Genomic DNA, 6420 nt, shown 5'->3' on the forward strand with positions numbered 1-6420 from the left:
AATTTCGTCTCCCTTTCGCATTTTTTGGATTTTAATACATTTCCATTTAAGAAAATGTGTCGAGATTACTACATCAGTAACTGTCTGACCAAAGATGTATATAGACTAAGCATGATGCACAGACGGCCAAATAATGGATCTTTTTTCAACACGGTAAGTTTACAATTCCTTTCAGTTCTTTAGATTCACACTGTGCATAATACATATTTTTAATCAATAGCTTGTCAACTAAAACCGAACTAGTCAACTTAAACTGCCTACTACGGTGCTAGTCGAAGTTGTCACTGATCTTTACAATTGTTGACTATTCTATGCTATTGGGTGTGAAAGGAAACCGTAGGTCTTCTTTCTTAACTGATCAACGAGTTGTGAACTGACTCAAGAAGAAACTCTTCCCTCTTATTTCCACACATTTAAAAACAGAAGATTGTGTTGAAATTCTTATAGTATGATCCCTTCTTATACCAATGTAACAATTGTTTCGTTTGCTCAGTAATTTACGACATCTGACAAAGGTCACAATTGATTGACATATTCTGTACACTTTAGATTACCTCACTTTGCACATATTCAGTCGCGGAGAAACAAGACTGCTACATCTCAGATACCTGGGTCAATTTCCACTGTAATATTCTGGACAAGTCTCTTTGAGGCGACATTTGAGTTGACCACGATTTATTACTAATTCGGCGGATGGGAAATGTTGTGCTTGTAATTCAGCCGGGCAGAGTGTTCATAGACTAAGACACTGTGATTCTGGCAATGAGTTATGTAAGGGTACAGAAATTTTGTGTTAGATTCCGGGACGCATATTATAATTCAATTAGCTGTTTATTCCATTGCAAGAACATACCTAAAATTTATTTTCTGAACCGAATGATGGGCCATTAAATATTCTTATTTAATTCTTCACTTCATCCCCCCCTCACAAGCTCCCGCTCTTACCTTCTCGAGCTCCTTCTCTGCCCTCCTTCAGCTCCCTCTCCCTCGCTCTCTCGCTCTCTCCTTTCGTCTACCTCGTCATTTTCCACCACTCCCTCCGTCACCCACATGTATGCAAAACATGTCCATATATACCTATACATATGCATACCTGTATATACATATACAAACATACACCTTCAAAAGCGAATAAACACACGCACACATATACGTAAACATACATAACGTATGTCTGCATGTAATTGTGAATGAGTGTAGGTATACATACATACATGCATGCATGCATACATACATACAGCACATGCTTCGTTCTAAATCTTCCGAATAAATGAGTGTAAATATATGTGTATATGCGGGTCAGTTTATGTATACGCTGAGTGTATTGGTATTTTCAATTTCTCATTTATTAAATCAGAATACTTTAAGCCTCACCATGTGTAGAATCTCTATTTTCTAAGTTTTCGGGTAAGTTTGTATCTATTTACAATTTTGAAGCTTTATCCCTTATTTTATTTAGTGTTTGCATCAGATAACCTTTCAAAATAATATAAAATTTGATTTCGGCGTAAGATGGGCGAACTGTAATTGGAGGAATAAATACATTGGACGAAAATATGTTTATGCGATGTACAGATTTACCAAAAATATATGAGAAACGCTCGCAAGAAATAGATTAGAGGGGGAAAACACATATTGAAAAAAAAGGTGGAACGATGAATGCGAAATACGACTGTATACCCCCTACACACAGCTTCATACACACAAACACACGTATGTATATGTATATATTATGTATGTATGTATGTATGTATGAATGTATATATATATATATTTCTACATATACAAAAATATATACAGTCTCTCACACACACATACAATTGCGCACATACACACATACACACTCACGCATGCACGCACACTCATGCACATACGGGTTTCTAGTTGAAGCTGCAACTTGGTTTTAAAATGAATATTAGTATTTCTTCTAAATTTTTGTAATATATTGAATCATGCCGCTTTCAACATTTTATTCTTGAATGGTAAATAGAAAGTAAAGAATGTGTTTAAATGTTTATAGAAACTGAATGCAGAAGAAAAATTTACATAACGATAAACCAGGTTTCAGACTCAAATGCGCAATTCGTTTCATAGCACAATTACATAAGGAAGATTCAGCTGTTGAATAAGTTTTAAAGAAGAAATTGATAAAGTTCGAACGTTCGATACATTTCGTAGCATGATTAGATGACAAGATTCAGAGTAATAACATATCATCAGTTAGGCTTGATCACGATTTGAAGACAAAGGGAATTTTTTCACAAGCCTTCACGTGTTTTGCCTGTGAATCAGAATGTTTCGTCATAGACCTCACTACATTGAATTAGGAATTCGAAATCTGATAATGTCTTGCATACGTTGGTTTTATAACGAAAGGACATGTAATTAGGCCTAGTCAATGCTCGTGCAGCAATTGAAACGAAAGAGAAAAGGAATCAACAAGAAAATGCAATTTTCTTGTTTTAGTTTAGTCATGCCGCCACGTGGCACAGTGATTATCGTCTTGGCCATTAGATTATGCATTATTTTCTTAGACAAAGCAGTTCGTTGTATTTTTGCGGAAGGCACTTCATTTCAAAATGCCCTATAATGAGAACCAGCTAGATATTCAGCCGAGTGTGCGTCTCACGTAACAACGTGGTACATAAATCAATATGTCGTACATCAGCAAACCATAATCGTCCATCTGTGAGAGAAGAGTGATGGCTGAAATTGCTTTCTTCAACCGTAATTAGATCCTAAACGAACAGCTCCACTTTAAAAAAAACACCGACATATTGTGATTTCTTCAGTATCCAATGCTCTCATAGATGGACGATTATACGTTGTTACCATACGACATATTGGCTTATGTACCACATGGTTGCGTGAGACGCCCACTCGGTTGAATAATACTGAACCGTACATGTCAATGGAAATATCGCTAGTATATCGAGCAGATCATGCTACGCGGGAGACGCTCGATCACTGTTCTACTTATTCATTCTTCCTTTAGTCTCGAGTTCATCGTAACTGAAAAAGGCACTCCAGTTTTAACAACACCACCTTCTCTTCGCAGTCCCAGAAAACCCGAGAAACGGAATATGTCACAAACCAAAGAGAAGCAATTACAATATTAGGAACAATTAAGAAAAATTCAAAGATCTAAATCACAATTCGAGGATGGTGAGTGCGAATGGCTGCTATTTGTAGATGGTTGCGTAAGTACATAGAAGCAGCCATTTTTGGTTCGTACCATCTCACTAATCCTGTTGTTGCTGCAGTTACCGTTTGACCACAGGAAATCCTTGATAAAATCGACTTGTGTTAAACACGAAATCCAACGCACCACTTTGCTGAACTTTCCCATGTTTCTGAAAATATCAATGTGTAATTTGAGTGAGAATTTGAAGCTATTTTGGGAAGTTCTAATGACCAAGTGGAACCGCTCTCGTTTACTGCTTACATCTCATCTGATTTAGTTGTGAAGTGAAAGAACAGCAGTTTCAATGTGTTTGCAAATATACAAAATTCTAAACAAATACATAAGTTATCAAACAGTTAGTCTGGCAACATAATCTGATGGAATGGAAATTCTGGCACGAAATGATGAAGTAATTTAATCTACGCAGACGACTCAATGTCTGGATGATTGACTTGTTTGTAGGTCACTTGATTTTGGATGCGTTTAAAATATTCAACGAAAATCATGGCGTACAAGCGTATCCTTTTCTTTCTCCATGGGAATCTCTCTCGGACTGACTCTCACACGTTCTCTCTCGGTCTCTCTCTCTCTCTCTTACACACGCTCCGTCTGTCTGTCTGTCTCTCTGTCATACTCTCTCTCTCTCTCTCTCTCTCTCTCTCTCTCTCTCTCTCTCTCTTACATATACTCTCTCTGCTGTCTGTCTGTCTGTGTGTGTGTGTGTGTGTGTGTCTCTCCCTCTCTCTCTCTCTCTCTCTTAAACATACTCTCTCTGCTCTCTGTCTATCTCGCTCTCTTTCTCTCTCTCTCTCTCTCTCGGACTTATTACGTCTGCTTCTCATTGTTGTTATGTCTGCAACTCTTTTTCTCTCCAAAATTATTCCTCTTCTAGGAAGGAATATATCTTGAGTAGCTACTTGCGAGTAAAATAAGCGAAATCTGCTTCAATCGTCAGCTTGACATTGCATCCCCTGATACAGAAATGGACAAACCCAGGGTTGATGATAGATAGAATTGTTAGAAGGTCAGAACAACTGTTTTGTGATACCAATGCCGACTTTCCACAATCAAGGTTAAAATTTCAACCAAAGTCTCAAATCTTCCTTATCACATATAAATCCTAAGGCACCAAGCTCCCTCCTATCAGCGTCACTAGCATCTCTTTGCTCTGCAATCACATCGTTTCTATACAAGGGAACTATGAACACAGAGGTTTTGAAGATAAAATGCTGCGTGGATTGAACTCATGACTATTCTTTATACTGACTAAACTCACAAGCAAATAGCTCCAAGTTTCCTTTACAGATGTGACGACAACAAGGAAACCCCGCTGAGACACACACCGCTACTGTTATAAGGACAGTAAAGTTATGAGTTGTAGATTTGATTGTTAATGCTGACGGAGATTCAGCGACGACATTTGATCATGATTTGGTGAATGAAATAAAGAGAGGGGGAGAAGGAGAAAGGGCGAAAGCTAGGAAGAAAGAGAGTGCGTATGTGTCTATATATGGGTGTGTCTATGTATATGTGTGCGTATGTGTGCGTATGTGTGTGTATGTGTGTGTGTTTATGTGACTGTATGTGCATTTGTCTGTATGTGTATGTGTGCGGATACGTGTGTGTTCCCGTGTGTTTCTATTTTGTTTGTGTATGTGTGTGTTTGTGTGCTTTATATTCAAGATATATGTGAATACGTTATGAAAATAAAAATTACACGTATATTCAGTTATTTATTTGGACGTACACACATGAACGCACATACATGTATGCCTAGAAACATTCGTATATAATTTAGATGTACAAGTGTGTGTATGTATGTATGTGTGTTTGTATGTATGTATGTATATATGCATGCATGTATGTATGCAGGTACGTACACACATGTTTATAAGACTGAGCATAGGAAGCGAACAAGCAACAAGTTAAAGAAGAATATATATCCGTAAAAGTATTACGTCGTAGAAATAAGTAACTACTTCGGAGAAAGTCTTTTTATTTTTTGCTAGAAATACACATCATAGACTATTGCTTCCTATTTCTTTACACAAAGATTGAGATGGAAAAGTTAGAAATGTTCTACGCTGCGTAAAGCACTAACTTATTTCATAACATTTTGAGAACTTTTATTGAACTTATTCAAAGCATATTAGTTACTGCAGGGAGAAAAGTATGTATATATGTTTGTGGATAGGAAGGAAGGATGGATGATATCTTCTGAAGGTTATTTCACTTCCAAAGGAATTAACAACCTCGTGGAAGTGAATTGGCTTCAAAGGGTTTTGAAAACAGCCTCATAGATTTAGCACTCCACAAACCTATTGCTTGTTTGCTCTATGGCGCCGAAGAAAATTCAAAGAATGTTAAAATATACTAAAGACACACGGAATAAAACGCTTACAATCAACAAACAATATAACTACAAGTAACATGTTTTCAAGTAAGCAGTATGCGAGCGTATAATACACACATATACACATACATGTAAACACACACACACACACACACACACACACACACACACACATATATATATATATATATAGGTATATATATATATATATACAATGCTCAAGCACAAAGATATAAACACGAGCTCACACATGCACACACAAATTTACAAACATACATGAATATATATGTATGTATATGTCTTCTCAGGTAACGTTCTTGTGTTCATGTCGCTTTCTTTTGTTCTCGGAACTTACTGGAATTATATGCGTACTTGCAAGTATAAATTCATTCATAAATGTGCTTATTCGGACTCTTTGTGTTGCGAGTTCAAATCACGCTGTATTTTCTTTTGACTGAGGACTCAATCTCGCACAGATCTGAAAAGACCAACTGGCCCGTGTGCATATTTAATGGAACACATTCTACAACATGCATCCGGATCATGTCTCCGGTTTGATGAAACCTTCAATACTATCTTCCACACAGCCACCAAAATTGGACGGTTGCTGAAAGTTATTCTGTACTGCATATTTCTCTTGACAAAGCAGCGAAAACAAATGACAGGGTGCATTAAATGTACGCTACTCACAAATATTGACATAAAATCCCGTGGTGGATTAGGTCTCACTGGCAAGAACGCAAACAGTTCATACGATTCCTTTTTTTTTCTTTTCTTTCTTAACTGTCCAACATACATACATACATACATGCATACATACACACACACATATATATACATACATATATATATATATATACATACATATATATATATATATATA

Source organism: Octopus bimaculoides, chromosome 7, assembly GCF_001194135.2.
Source record: "Octopus bimaculoides isolate UCB-OBI-ISO-001 chromosome 7, ASM119413v2, whole genome shotgun sequence".
In the NCBI taxonomy this organism is placed as follows: domain Eukaryota; kingdom Metazoa; phylum Mollusca; class Cephalopoda; order Octopoda; family Octopodidae; genus Octopus; species Octopus bimaculoides.